The sequence below is a fragment of the Nothobranchius furzeri genome, chromosome 3 (assembly GCF_043380555.1).
Source record: "Nothobranchius furzeri strain GRZ-AD chromosome 3, NfurGRZ-RIMD1, whole genome shotgun sequence".
Taxonomy (NCBI): domain Eukaryota; kingdom Metazoa; phylum Chordata; class Actinopteri; order Cyprinodontiformes; family Nothobranchiidae; genus Nothobranchius; species Nothobranchius furzeri.
In genome coordinates, this window is record NC_091743.1 from 79,299,812 (window position 1) to 79,314,096 (window position 14,285).

Sequence of the window (14,285 nt, forward strand, 5' to 3'; positions counted from 1 at the left end):
ACGGTTTCTGATCTGACTCTTTGTCAGCAGTCACTGATGGTGCAAGTCAAATTAGTTTAGTGCACAATAAAAATGCAAAACTTCAAACCCCAAGAAAGACCAGTCATTTCATCTTACCGATCATAACGATTTTACATTGAATTACGCGGCATTGGTGGTATAGTGGTGAGCATAGCTGCCTTCCAAGCAGTTGACCCGGGTTTGATTCCGGGCCAATGTAAAGATTCATCTGTCCTACTTCAAATTAAGCAGATTGCCGAGTATTTCCTGATCCATTCTAAACATCACCAAACCTACTGATTGTGTAAATGTACCTGTTTTTAATTATTTATCTTAAAGCAGCCATTTCCTCAATTATGTCATTAACAATGATATTTGACATTAGATAATGAGTATAGAAATGAAACTCTTCCCTGACCGGAAATCGAACCCGGGCCACGACGGTGAAAGCGTCAGATCCTAGCCACTAGACCATCAGGGAGACACTCTTCATCTTTATCCACCAAGTGAACACTTGCACAGTTGTATAGAATCAGTCATTCCATGAACTTGCATTGTCCAACTGACGTCCTGATTTTGGATTTCTTTTGCCACAAAAATGTGCGTAGAGTCCCATCGGTGTGTAAAATGACCTTCCGGAACGTCTACAATTAGGCTCAATTGTCTTAAATTCAGCAAGCAGTCAAGCACGCCTAAGAGCAAATATTTATTGCAACACATAGACTTTAAGAACCAAATTCTAGAAAAGTTTTTTTGTGTTGTGAACAAAAGCTATAGTGAACTAAAGCTATACTATGGCCTCAGACTGTCAACAGTCATGGAATTTGACGGAATGTACAGCGTTGGAGACTATTTTAGCACTGGAACTGCTATAGGTTTTTGGGTGGACATCTCTGTCATGTTGAAAATCAAAAGGTCTTTCTTTGATTACATTTTGTTGCCTTCCTGTGGATTAAGTTTCATCTTAATGTAGATCAAATTGAACACAGACAACGGTTTCTGATCTGACTCTTTGTCAGCAGTCACTGATGGTGCAAGTCAAATTAGTTTAGTGCACAATAAAAATGTAAAACTTCAAACCCCAAGAAAGACCAGTCATTTCATCTTTCCGATCATAATGATTTTACATTGAATTACGTGGCATTGGTGGTATAGTGGTGAGCATAGGTGCCTTCCAAGCAGTTGACCCGGGATCGATTCGCGGCCAATGCAAAGATTCATCTGGCCTACTTCAAATTAAGCAGATTGCAGAGTATTTCCTAATCCATTCTAAACATCACCTAACCTACTGATTGTGTAAATGTACCTGTTTTTAATTATTTATCTTAAGGCAGGCATTTCCTCAATTATGTCATTAACATTGATATTTGACATTAGATAATGAGTATACAAATGAAACTCTTCCCTGACCGGGAATCGAACCCGGGCCACGACGGTGAAAGCGTCGGATCCTAGCCACTAGACCATCAGGGAGACACTCTTCCTCTTTATCCACCAAGTGAACACTTGCACAGTTGTATCGAATCAGTCATTCCATGAACTTGCATTGTCCAACTGATGTCCTTATTTTGGATTTCTTTTGCCACAAAAATGTGCGTAGAGTCCCATCGGTGTGTAAAATGACCTTCCGGAACGTCTACAATTAGGCTCAATTGTCTTAAATTCAGCAAGCAGTCAAGCACGCCTAAGAGCAAATATTTATTGCAACACATAGACTTTAAGAACCAAATTCTGGAAAAGTTTTTTTGTGTTGTGAACAAAAGCTATAGTGAACTAAAGCTATACTATGGCCTCAGACTGTCAACAGTCATGGAATTTGACGGAATGTACAGCGTTGGAGACTATTTTAGCACTGGAACTGCTATAGGTTTTTGGATGGACATCTCTGTCATGTTGAAAATCAAAAGGTCTTTCTTTGATTACATTTTGTTGCCTTCCTGTGGATTAAGTTTCATCTTAATGTAGATCAAATTGAACACAGACAACGGTTTCTGATCTGACTCTTTGTCAGCAGTCACTGATGGTGCAAGTCAAATTAGTTTAGTGCACAATAAAAATGTAAAACTTCAAACCCCAAGAAAGACCAGTCATTTCATCTTTCCGATCATAACGATTTTATACTGAATTACGTTGCATTGGTGGTATAGTGGTGAGCATAGCTGCCTTCCAAGCAGTTGACCCGGGTTCGGTTCCCGGCCAATGCAAAGATTCATCTGTCCTACTTCAAAGTAAGCAGATTGTAGAGTATTTCCTAATCCATTCTAAACATCACCAAACCTTCTAATTGTGTAAATGTACCTGTTTTTAATTGTTTATCTTAAAGCAGCCATTTCCTCAATTATGTCATTAACAATGATTTTTGACAATAGATACAGAGTACAGAAATGAAACTCTTCCCTGAACGGGAATCGAACCCAGGCCACGACGGTGAGAGCGTCGGATCCTAGCCACTAGACCATCAGGGAGACACTATTCCTCTTTATCCACCAAGTGAACGCTTGCACAGTTGTATAGAATCAGTCATTCCATAAACTTGCATTGTCCAACTGACGTCCTGATTTTGGATTTCTTTTGCCACAAAAATGTGCGTAGAGTCCCATCGGTGTGTAAAATGACCTTCCGGAACGTCTACAATTAGGCTCAATTGTCTTAAATTCAGCAAGCAGTCAAGCACGCCTAAGAGCAAATTTTTATTGCAACACATAGACTTTAAGAACCAAATTCTGGAAAAGTTTTTTTGTGTTGTGAACAAAAGCTATAGTGAACTAAAGCTATACTATGGCCTCAGACTGTCAACAGTCATGGAATTTGACGGAATGTACAGCGTTGGAGACTATTTTAGCACTGGAACTGCTATAGGTTTTTGGGTGGACATCTCTGTCATGTTGAAAATCAAAAGGTCTTTCTTTGATTACATTTTGTTGCCTTCCTGTGGATTAAGTTTCTTCTTAATGTAGATCAAATTGAACACAGACAACGGTTTCTGATCTGACTCTTTGTCAGCAGTCACTGATGGTGCAAGTCAAATTAGTTTAGTGCACAATAAAAATGCAAAACTTCAAACCCCAAGAAAGACCAGTCATTTCATCTTACCGATCATAACGATTTTACATTGAATTACGTGGCATTGGTGGTATAGTGGTGAGCATAGCTGCCTTCCAAGCAGTTGACCCGGGTTTGATTCCCGGCCAATGTAAAGATTCATCTGTCCTACTTCAAATTAAGCAGATTGCCGAGTATTTCCTGATCCATTCTAAACATCACCAAACCTACTGATTGTGTAAATGTACCTGTTTTTAATTATTTATCTTAAAGCAGCCATTTCCTCAATTATGTCATTAACAATGATATTTGACATTAGATAATGAGTATAGAAATGAAACTCTTCCCTGACCGGAAATCGAACCCGGGCCACGACGGTGAAAGCGTCAGATCCTAGCCACTAGACCATCAGGGAGACACTCTTCATCTTTATCCACCAAGTGAACACTTGCACAGTTGTATAGAATCAGTCATTCCATGAACTTGCATTGTCCAACTGACGTCCTGATTTTGGATTTCTTTTGCCACAAAAATGTGCGTAGAGTCCCATCGGTGTGTAAAATGACCTTCCGGAACGTCTACAATTAGGCTCAATTGTCTTAAATTCAGCAAGCAGTCAAGCACGCCTAAGAGCAAATATTTATTGCAACACATAGACTTTAAGAACCAAATTCTAGAAAAGTTTTTTTGTGTTGTGAACAAAAGCTATAGTGAACTAAAGCTATACTATGGCCTCAGACTGTCAACAGTCATGGAATTTGACGGAATGTACAGCGTTGGAGACTATTTTAGCACTGGAACTGCTATAGGTTTTTGGGTGGACATCTCTGTCATGTTGAAAATCAAAAGGTCTTTCTTTGATTACATTTTGTTGCCTTCCTGTGGATTAAGTTTCATCTTAATGTAGATCAAATTGAACACAGACAACGGTTTCTGATCTGACTCTTTGTCAGCAGTCACTGATGGTGCAAGTCAAATTAGTTTAGTGCACAATAAAAATGTAAAACTTCAAACCCCAAGAAAGACCAGTGATTTCATCTTTCCGTTCATCACGATTTTACATTGAATTACATGACATTGGTGGTATAGTGGTGAGCATAGCTGCCTTCCAAGCAGTTGACCCGGGTTCGATTCCCAGCCAATGCAAAGATTCATCTGTCCTACTTCAAATTAAGCAGATTGCATAGTATTTCCTAGTCCATTCTAAAACATCACCTAAACTACTGATTGCGTAAATGTACCTCTTTTTAATTATTTATCTTAAAGCAGCCATTTCCTCAATTATGTCATTAACAATGTTATTTGACATTAGATAATGAATATAGAAATGAAACTTTTCCCTGACCGGGAATCGAACCCGGGCCACGACGGTGAAAGCGTCGGATCCTAGCCACTAGACCATCAGGGATACACTCTCCTTCTTAATCCACCAAGTGAACACTTGCACAGTTGAATAGAATCAGTCATTCAATGAACTTGCATTGTCCAACCTACGTCCTGATTTTGGATTTCTTTTGCCACAAAAATGTGCGTAGAGTCCCATCGGTGTGTAAAATGACCTTCCGGAACGTCTACAATTAGGCTCAATTGTCTTAAATTCAGCAAGCAGTGAAGCACGCCTAAGAGCAAATATTTATTGCAACACATAGACTTTAAGAACCAAATTCTGGAAAAGTTTTTTTGTGTTGTGAACAAAAGCTATAGTGAACTAAAGCTATACTATGGCCTCAGACTGTCAACAGTCATGGAATTTGACGGAATGTACAGCGTTGGAGACTATTTTAGCACTGGAACTGCTATAGATTTTTGGGTGGACGTCTCTGTCATGTTGAAAATCAAAAGGTCTTTCTTTGATTACATTTTGTTGCCTTCCTGTGGATTAAGTTTCATCTTAATGTAGATCAAATTGAACACAGACAACGGTTTCTGATCTGACTCTTTGTCAGCAGTCACTGATGGTGCAAGTCAAATTAGTTTAGTGCACAATAAAAATGTAAAACTTCAAACCCCAAGAAAGACCAGTCATTTCATCTTTCCGATCATAATGGTTTTACATTGAATTACTTGGCATTGGTGGTATAGTGGTGAGCATAGCTGCCTTCCAAGCAGTTGACCCGGGTTCGATTCCCGGCCAATGCAAAGATTCATCTGGCCTACTTCAAATTAAGCAGATTGCAGAGTATTTCCTTATCCATTCTAAACATCACCAAACCTACTGATTGTGTAAATGTACCTATTTTTAATTATTTATCTTAAAGCAGCCATTTCCTCAATTAAGTCATCAACAAAGATTTTTGACAATAGATACAGAGTACAGCAGTGAAACTCTTCCCTGACCGGGAATCGAACACGGGCCACCACGGTGAGAGCGTCGGATCCTATCCACTAGACCATCAGGGAGACACTCTTCCTCTTTCCACCAAGTGAACACTTGCACAGTTGTATAGAATCAGTCATTCCATGAACTTGCATTGTCCAACTGACGTCCTGATTTTGGATTTCTTTTGCCACAAAAATGTGCGTAGAGTCCCATCGGTGTGTAAAATGACCTTCCGGAACGTCTACAATTAGGCTCAGTTGTCTAAATTCAGCAAGCAGTCAAGCACGCCTAAGAGCAAATATTTATTGCAACACATAGACTTTAAGAACAAAATTCTGGAAAAGTTTTTTTGTGTTGTGAACAAAAGCTATAGTGAACTAAAGCTATACTATGGCCTCAGACTGTCAACAGTCATGGAATTTGACGGAATGTACAGCGTTGGAGACTATTTTAGCACTGGAACTGCTATAGGTTTTTGGGTGGACATCTCTGTCATGTTGAAAATCAAAAGGTCTTTCTTTGATTACATTTTGTTGCCTTCCTGTGGATTAAGTTTCATCTTAATGTAGATCAAATTGAACACAGACAACGGTTTCTGATCTGACTCTTTGTCAGCAGTCACTGATGGTGCAAGTCAAATTAGTTTAGTGCACAATAAAAATGCAAAACTTCAAACCCCAAGAAAGACCAGTCATTTCATCTTACCGATCATAACGATTTTACATTGAATTACGCGGCATTGGTGGTATAGTGGTGAGCATAGCTGCCTTCCAAGCAGTTGACCCGGGTTTGATTCCCGGCCAATGTAAAGATTCATCTGTCCTACTTCAAATTAAGCAGATTGCCGAGTATTTCCTGATCCATTCTAAACATCACCAAACCTACTGATTGTGTAAATGTACCTGTTTTTAATTATTTATCTTAAAGCAGCCATTTCCTCAATTATGTCATTAACAATGATATTTGACATTAGATAATGAGTATAGAAATGAAACTCTTCCCTGACCGGAAATCGAACCCGGGCCACGACGGTGAAAGCGTCAGATCCTAGCCACTAGACCATCAGGGAGACACTCTTCATCTTTATCCACCAAGTGAACACTTGCACAGTTGTATAGAATCAGTCATTCCATGAACTTGCATTGTCCAACTGACGTCCTGATTTTGGATTTCTTTTGCCACAAAAATGTGCGTAGAGTCCCATCGGTGTGTAAAATGACCTTCCGGAACGTCTACAATTAGGCTCAATTGTCTTAAATTCAGCAAGCAGTCAAGCACGCCTAAGAGCAAATATTTATTGCAACACATAGACTTTAAGAACCAAATTCTAGAAAAGTTTTTTTGTGTTGTGAACAAAAGCTATAGTGAACTAAAGCTATACTATGGCCTCAGACTGTCAACAGTCATGGAATTTGACGGAATGTACAGCGTTGGAGACTATTTTAGCACTGGAACTGCTATAGGTTTTTGGGTGGACATCTCTGTCATGTTGAAAATCAAAAGGTCTTTCTTTGATTACATTTTGTTGCCTTCCTGTGGATTAAGTTTCATCTTAATGTAGATCAAATTGAACACAGACAACGGTTTCTGATCTGACTCTTTGTCAGCAGTCACTGATGGTGCAAGTCAAATTAGTTTAGTGCACAATAAAAATGTAAAACTTCAAACCCCAAGAAAGACCAGTCATTTCATCTTTCCGATCATAATGATTTTACATTGAATTACGTGGCATTGGTGGTATAGTGGTGAGCATAGGTGCCTTCCAAGCAGTTGACCCGGGATCGATTCGCGGCCAATGCAAAGATTCATCTGGCCTACTTCAAATTAAGCAGATTGCAGAGTATTTCCTAATCCATTCTAAACATCACCTAACCTACTGATTGTGTAAATGTACCTGTTTTTAATTATTTATCTTAAGGCAGGCATTTCCTCAATTATGTCATTAACATTGATATTTGACATTAGATAATGAGTATACAAATGAAACTCTTCCCTGACCGGGAATCGAACCCGGGCCACGACGGTGAAAGCGTCGGATCCTAGCCACTAGACCATCAGGGAGACACTCTTCCTCTTTATCCACCAAGTGAACACTTGCACAGTTGTATCGAATCAGTCATTCCATGAACTTGCATTGTCCAACTGATGTCCTTATTTTGGATTTCTTTTGCCACAAAAATGTGCGTAGAGTCCCATCGGTGTGTAAAATGACCTTCCGGAACGTCTACAATTAGGCTCAATTGTCTTAAATTCAGCAAGCAGTCAAGCACGCCTAAGAGCAAATATTTATTGCAACACATAGACTTTAAGAACCAAATTCTGGAAAAGTTTTTTTGTGTTGTGAACAAAAGCTATAGTGAACTAAAGCTATACTATGGCCTCAGACTGTCAACAGTCATGGAATTTGACGGAATGTACAGCGTTGGAGACTATTTTAGCACTGGAACTGCTATAGGTTTTTGGATGGACATCTCTGTCATGTTGAAAATCAAAAGGTCTTTCTTTGATTACATTTTGTTGCCTTCCTGTGGATTAAGTTTCATCTTAATGTAGATCAAATTGAACACAGACAACGGTTTCTGATCTGACTCTTTGTCAGCAGTCACTGATGGTGCAAGTCAAATTAGTTTAGTGCACAATAAAAATGTAAAACTTCAAACCCCAAGAAAGACCAGTCATTTCATCTTTCCGATCATAACGATTTTATACTGAATTACGTTGCATTGGTGGTATAGTGGTGAGCATAGCTGCCTTCCAAGCAGTTGACCCGGGTTCGGTTCCCGGCCAATGCAAAGATTCATCTGTCCTACTTCAAAGTAAGAAGATTGTAGAGTATTTCCTAATCCATTCTAAACATCACCAAACCTACTAATTGTGTAAATGTACCTGTTTTTAATTGTTTATCTTAAAGCAGCCATTTCCTCAATTATGTCATTAACAATGATTTTTGACAATAGATACAGAGTACAGAAATGAAACTCTTCCCTGAACGGGAATCGAACCCAGGCCACGACGGTGAGAGCGTCGGATCCTAGCCACTAGACCATCAGGGAGACACTATTCCTCTTTATCCACCAAGTGAACGCTTGCACAGTTGTATAGAATCAGTCATTCCATAAACTTGCATTGTCCAACTGACGTCCTGATTTTGGATTTCTTTTGCCACAAAAATGTGCGTAGAGTCCCATCGGTGTGTAAAATGACCTTCCGGAACGTCTACAATTAGGCTCAATTGTCTTAAATTCAGCAAGCAGTCAAGCACGCCTAAGAGCAAATTTTTATTGCAACACATAGACTTTAAGAACCAAATTCTGGAAAAGTTTTTTTGTGTTGTGAACAAAAGCTATAGTGAACTAAAGCTATACTATGGCCTCAGACTGTCAACAGTCATGGAATTTGACGGAATGTACAGCGTTGGAGACTATTTTAGCACTGGAACTGCTATAGGTTTTTGGGTGGACATCTCTGTCATGTTGAAAATCAAAAGGTCTTTCTTTGATTACATTTTGTTGCCTTCCTGTGGATTAAGTTTCTTCTTAATGTAGATCAAATTGAACACAGACAACGGTTTCTGATCTGACTCTTTGTCAGCAGTCACTGATGGTGCAAGTCAAATTAGTTCAGTGCACAATAAAAATGTAAAACTTCAAACCCCAAGAAAGACAAGTCATTTCATCTTTCCGATCATAACGATTTTACATTGAATTACGTGGCGTTGGTGGTATAGTGGTGAACATAGCTGCCTTCCAAGCAGATAACCAGGGTTCGATTCCCGGCCAATGCAAAGATTCATCGGTCCTTCTTCAAATTAAGTAGATTGCAGAGTATTTCCTAATCCATTCTAAACATCACCAAACCTACTGATTGTGTAAATGTACCTATTTTTAATTATTTATCTTAAAGCAGCCATTTCCTCAATTATGTCATCAACAATGATTTTTGACAATAGATACAGAGTACAGAAATGAAACTCTTCCCTGACCAAAATCGAACCCGGGCCACGACGGTGAAAGCGTCGGATCCTAGCCACTAGACCATCAGGGAGACACTCTTCCTGTTCATCCACCAAGTGAACACTTGCACAGTTGTATAGAATCAGTCATTCCATGAACTTGCATTGTCCAACTGACGTCCTGATTTTGGATTTCTTTTGCCACAAAAATGTGCGTAGAGTCCCATCGGTGTGTAAAATGACCTTCCGGAACGTCTACAATTAGGCTCAATTGTCTTAAATTCAGCAAGCAGTCAAGCACGCCTAAGAGCAAATATTTATTGCAACACATAGACTTTAAGAACCAAATTCTGGAAAAGTTTTTTTGTGTTGTGAACAAAAGCTATAGTGAACTAAAGCTATACTATGGCCTCAGACTGTCAACAGTCATGGAATTTGACGGAATGTACAGCGTTGGAGACTATTTTAGCACTGGAACTGCTATAGGTTTTTGGGTGGACATCTCTGTCATGTTGAAAATCAAAAGGTCTTTCTTTGATTACATTTTGTTGCCTTCCTGTGGATTAAGTTTCATCTTAATGTAGATCAAATTGAACACAGACAACGGTTTCTGATCTGACTCTTTGTCAGCAGTCACTGATGGTGCAAGTCAAATTAGTTTAGTGCACAATAAAAATGTAAAACTTCAAACCCCAAGAAAGACCAGTCATTTCATCTTTCCGATCATAAAGATTTTACATTGAGTTATGTGGCATTGGTGGTATAGTGGTGAGCATAGCTGCCTTCCAAGCAGTTGACCCGGGCTCGATTCCCGGCCAATGCAAAGATTCATCTGTCCTTCTTCAAATTAAGTAGATTTGCAGAGTATTTCCTAATCCATTCTAAACATCACCAAACCTAATGATTGTGTAAGTGTACCTATTTTTAATTATTTATCTTAAAGGAGCCATTTCCTCAATTAAGTCATCAACAATGATTTTTGACAATAGATACGGAGTACAGAAATGAAACTCCTCCCTGACCGGGAATCGAACCGGGGCCACGACAGTGAAAGCGTCGGATCCTATCCACTAGACCATCAGGGAGACACTCTTCCTCTATCCACCAAGTGAACACTTGCACAGTTGTATAGAATCAGTCATTCCATGAACTTGCATTGTCCAACTGACGTCCTGATTTTGGATTTCTTTTGCCACAAAAATGTGCGTAGAGTCCCATCGGTGTGTAAAATGACCTTCCGGAACGTCTACAATTAGGCTCAATTGTCTTAAATTCAGCAAGCAGTCAAGCACGCCTAAGAGCAAATATTTATTGCAACACATAGACTTTAAGAACCAAATTCTGGAAAAGTTTTTTTGTGTTGTGAACAAAAGCTATAGTGAACTAAAGCTATACTATGGCCTCAGACTGTCAACAGTCATGGAATTTGACGGAATGTACAGCGTTGGAGACTATTTTAGCACTGGAACTGCTATAGGTTTTTGGGTGGACATCTCTGTCATGTTGAAAATCAAAAGGTCTTTCTTTGATTACATTTTGTTGCCTTCCTGTGGATTAAGTTTCATCTTAATGTAGATCAAATTGAACACAGACAACGGTTTCTGATCTGACTCTTTGTCAGCAGTCACTGATGGTGCAAGTCAAATTAGTTTAGTGCACAATAAAAATGTAAAACTTCAAACCCCAAGAAAGACCAGTCATTTCATCTTTCCGATCATAACGATTTTACATTGAATTACATGGCATTGGTGGTATAGTGGTGAGCATAGCTGCCTTCCAAGCAGTTGACCCGGGTTCGATTCCCGGCCAATGCAAAGATTCATCTGTCCCACTTCAAATTAAGCAGATTGCAGAGTATTTCCTTATCCATTCTAAACATCACCAAACCTACTGATTGTGTAAATGTACCTATTTTTAATTATTTATCTTAAAGCAGCCATTTCCTCAATTAAGTCTTCAACAAAGATTTTTGACAATAGATACAGAGTACAGAAGTGAAACTCTTCCCTGACCGGGAATCGAACCCGGGCCACCACGGTGAGAGCGTCGGATCCTATCCACTAGACCATCAGGGAGACACTCTTCCTCTTTCCACCAAGTGAACACTTGCACAGTTGTATAGAATCAGTCATTCCATGAACTTGCCTTGTCCAACTGACGTCCTGATTTTGGATTTCTTTTGCCACAAAAATGTGCGTAGAGTCCAATCGGTGTGTAAAATGACCTTCCGGAACGTCTACAATTAGGCTAAATTGTCTTAAATTCAGCAAGCAGTCAAGCACGCCTAAGAGCAAATATTTATTGCAACACATAGACTTTAAGAACCAAATTCTGGAAAAGTTTTTTTGTGTTGTGAACAAAAGCTATAGTGAACTAAAGCTATACTATGGCCTCAAACTGTCAACAGTCATGGAATTTGACGGAATGTACAGCGTTGGAGACTATTTTAGCACTGGAACTGCTATAGGTTTTTGGGTGGACATCTCTGTCATGTTGAAAATCAAAAGGTCTTTCTTTGATTACATTTTGTTGCCTTCCTGTGGATTAAGTTTCATCTTAATGTAGATCAAATTGAACACAGACAACGGTTTCTGATCTGACTCTTTGTCAGCAGTCACTGATGGTGCAAGTCAAATTAGTTTAGTGCACAATAAAAATGTAAAACTTCAAACCCCAAGAAAGACCAGTGATTTCATCTTTCCGTTCATCACGATTTTACATTGAATTACATGACATTGGTGGTATAGTGGTGAGCATAGCTGCCTTCCAAGCAGTTGACCCGGGTCGGATTCCCAGCCAATGCAAAGATTCATCTGTCCTACTTCAAATTAAGCAGAGTGCATAGTATTTCCTAGTCCATTCTAAAACATCACCTAAACTACTGATTGCGTAAATGTACCTCTTTTTAATTATTTATCTTAAAGCAGCCATTTCCTCAATTATGTCATTAACAATGATATTTGACATTAGATAATGAATATAGAAATGAAACTTTTCCCTGACCGGGAATCGAACCCGGGCCACGACGGTGAAAGCGTCGGATCCTAGCCACTAGACCATCAGGGATACACTCTCCTTCTTAATCCACCAAGTGAACACTTGCACAGTTGAATAGAATCAGTCATTCAATGAACTTGCATTGTCCAACCTACGTCCTGATTTTGGATTTCTTTTGCCACAAAAATGTGCGTAGAGTCCCATCGGTGTGTAAAATGACCTTCCGGAACGTCTACAATTAGGCTCAATTGTCTTAAATTCAGCAAGCAGTGAAGCACGCCTAAGAGCAAATATTTATTGCAACACATAGACTTTAAGAACCAAATTCTGGAAAAGTTTTTTTGTGTTGTGAACAAAAGCTATAGTGAACTAAAGCTATACTATGGCCTCAGACTGTCAACAGTCATGGAATTTGACGGAATGTACAGCGTTGGAGACTATTTTAGCACTGGAACTGCTATAGATTTTTGGGTGGACGTCTCTGTCATGTTGAAAATCAAAAGGTCTTTCTTTGATTACATTTTGTTGCCTTCCTGTGGATTAAGTTTCATCTTAATGTAGATCAAATTGAACACAGACAACGGTTTCTGATCTGACTCTTTGTCAGCAGTCACTGATGGTGCAAGTCAAATTAGTTTAGTGCACAATAAAAATGTAAAACTTCAAACCCCAAGAAAGACCAGTCATTTCATCTTTCCGATCATAATGGTTTTACATTGAATTACGTGGCATTGGTGGTATAGTGGTGAGCATAGCTGCCTTCCAAGCAGTTGACCCGGGTTCGATTCCCGGCCAATGCAAAGATTCATCTGGCCTACTTCAAATTAAGCAGATTGCCGAGTATTTCCTTATCCATTCTAAACATCACCAAACCTACTGATTGTGTAAATGTACCTATTTTTAATTATTTATCTTAAAGCAGCCATTTCCTCAATTAAGTCATCAACAAAGATTTTTGACAATAGTTACAGAGTACAGAAGTGAAACTCTTCCCTGACCGGGAATCGAACACGGGCCACCACGGTGAGAGCGTCGGATCCTATCCACTAGACCATCAGGGAGACACTCTTCCTCTTTCCACCAAGTGAACACTTGCACAGTTGTATAGAATCAGTCATTCCATGAACTTGCATTGTCCAACTGACGTCCTGATTTTGGATTTCTTTTGCCACAAAAATGTGCGTAGAGTCCCATCGGTGTGTAAAATGACCTTCCGGAACGTCTACAATTAGGCTCAGTTGTCTAAATTCAGCAAGCAGTCAAGCACGCCTAAGAGCAAATATTTATTGCAACACATAGACTTTAAGAACCAAATTCTGGAAAAGTTTTTTTGTGTTGTGAACAAAAGCTATAGTGAACTAAAGCTATACTATGGCCTCAGACTGTCAACAGTCATGGAATTTGACGGAATGTACAGCGTTGGAGACTATTTTAGCACTGGAACTGCTATAGGTTTTTGGGTGGACATCTCTGTCATGTTGAAAATCAAAAGGTCTTTCTTTGATTACATTTTGTTGCCTTCCTGTGGATTAAGTTTCATCTTAATGTAGATCAAATTGAACACAGACAACGGTTTCTGATCTGACTCTTTGTCAGCAGTCACTGATGGTGCAAGTCAAATTAGTTTAGTGCACAATAAAAATGCAAAACTTCAAACCCCAAGAAAGACCAGTCATTTCATCTTACCGATCATAACGATTTTACATTGAATTACGTGGCATTGGTGGTATAGTGGTGAGCATAGCTGCCTTCCAAGCAGTTGACCCGGGTTTGATTCCCGGCCAATGTAAAGATTCATCTGTCCTACTTCAAATTAAGCAGATTGCCGAGTATTTCCTGATCCATTCTAAACATCACCAAACCTACTGATTGTGTAAATGTACCTGTTTTTAATTATTTATCTTAAAGCAGCCATTTCCTCAATTATGTCATTAACAATGATATTTGACATTAGATAATGAGTATAGAAATGAA

The 14,285-nt window shown here is 39.2% G+C and overlaps 17 non-coding genes across 17 annotated transcripts; 7 read left to right on the forward strand and 10 right to left on the reverse strand.

Moving 5' to 3' along the window:
• Positions 1-409: 409 nt before the first annotated feature.
• On the reverse strand, positions 410-481 carry trnae-uuc (transfer RNA glutamic acid (anticodon UUC)). Its single transcript has one exon. It is a non-coding gene; the product is annotated as a tRNA-Glu (tRNA).
• A 920-nt stretch (positions 482-1,401) lies between these two features.
• trnae-uuc (transfer RNA glutamic acid (anticodon UUC)) lies at positions 1,402-1,473 on the reverse strand. The gene has a single exon. It is a non-coding gene; the product is annotated as a tRNA-Glu (tRNA).
• Positions 1,474-2,132: 659 nt separating this feature from the next.
• trnag-ucc (transfer RNA glycine (anticodon UCC)) lies at positions 2,133-2,204 on the forward strand. The gene has a single exon. It is a non-coding gene; the product is annotated as a tRNA-Gly (tRNA).
• Positions 2,205-2,393: 189 nt separating this feature from the next.
• trnae-cuc (transfer RNA glutamic acid (anticodon CUC)) lies at positions 2,394-2,465 on the reverse strand. The gene has a single exon. It is a non-coding gene; the product is annotated as a tRNA-Glu (tRNA).
• A 920-nt stretch (positions 2,466-3,385) lies between these two features.
• Positions 3,386-3,457, reverse strand: trnae-uuc (transfer RNA glutamic acid (anticodon UUC)). The gene has a single exon. It is a non-coding gene; the product is annotated as a tRNA-Glu (tRNA).
• A 921-nt stretch (positions 3,458-4,378) lies between these two features.
• Positions 4,379-4,450, reverse strand: trnae-uuc (transfer RNA glutamic acid (anticodon UUC)). The gene has a single exon. It is a non-coding gene; the product is annotated as a tRNA-Glu (tRNA).
• A 659-nt stretch (positions 4,451-5,109) lies between these two features.
• On the forward strand, positions 5,110-5,181 carry trnag-ucc (transfer RNA glycine (anticodon UCC)). The gene has a single exon. It is a non-coding gene; the product is annotated as a tRNA-Gly (tRNA).
• A 1,178-nt stretch (positions 5,182-6,359) lies between these two features.
• Positions 6,360-6,431, reverse strand: trnae-uuc (transfer RNA glutamic acid (anticodon UUC)). The gene has a single exon. It is a non-coding gene; the product is annotated as a tRNA-Glu (tRNA).
• Positions 6,432-7,351: 920 nt separating this feature from the next.
• Positions 7,352-7,423, reverse strand: trnae-uuc (transfer RNA glutamic acid (anticodon UUC)). The gene has a single exon. It is a non-coding gene; the product is annotated as a tRNA-Glu (tRNA).
• A 659-nt stretch (positions 7,424-8,082) lies between these two features.
• Positions 8,083-8,154, forward strand: trnag-ucc (transfer RNA glycine (anticodon UCC)). Its single transcript has one exon. It is a non-coding gene; the product is annotated as a tRNA-Gly (tRNA).
• A 189-nt stretch (positions 8,155-8,343) lies between these two features.
• Positions 8,344-8,415, reverse strand: trnae-cuc (transfer RNA glutamic acid (anticodon CUC)). Its single transcript has one exon. It is a non-coding gene; the product is annotated as a tRNA-Glu (tRNA).
• A 1,650-nt stretch (positions 8,416-10,065) lies between these two features.
• Positions 10,066-10,137, forward strand: trnag-ucc (transfer RNA glycine (anticodon UCC)). Its single transcript has one exon. It is a non-coding gene; the product is annotated as a tRNA-Gly (tRNA).
• A 919-nt stretch (positions 10,138-11,056) lies between these two features.
• Positions 11,057-11,128, forward strand: trnag-ucc (transfer RNA glycine (anticodon UCC)). Its single transcript has one exon. It is a non-coding gene; the product is annotated as a tRNA-Gly (tRNA).
• A 189-nt stretch (positions 11,129-11,317) lies between these two features.
• Positions 11,318-11,389, reverse strand: trnae-cuc (transfer RNA glutamic acid (anticodon CUC)). Its single transcript has one exon. It is a non-coding gene; the product is annotated as a tRNA-Glu (tRNA).
• Positions 11,390-12,308: 919 nt separating this feature from the next.
• trnae-uuc (transfer RNA glutamic acid (anticodon UUC)) lies at positions 12,309-12,380 on the reverse strand. The gene has a single exon. It is a non-coding gene; the product is annotated as a tRNA-Glu (tRNA).
• A 659-nt stretch (positions 12,381-13,039) lies between these two features.
• On the forward strand, positions 13,040-13,111 carry trnag-ucc (transfer RNA glycine (anticodon UCC)). The gene has a single exon. It is a non-coding gene; the product is annotated as a tRNA-Gly (tRNA).
• Positions 13,112-14,028: 917 nt separating this feature from the next.
• On the forward strand, positions 14,029-14,100 carry trnag-ucc (transfer RNA glycine (anticodon UCC)). Its single transcript has one exon. It is a non-coding gene; the product is annotated as a tRNA-Gly (tRNA).
• Positions 14,101-14,285: the final 185 nt, after the last annotated feature.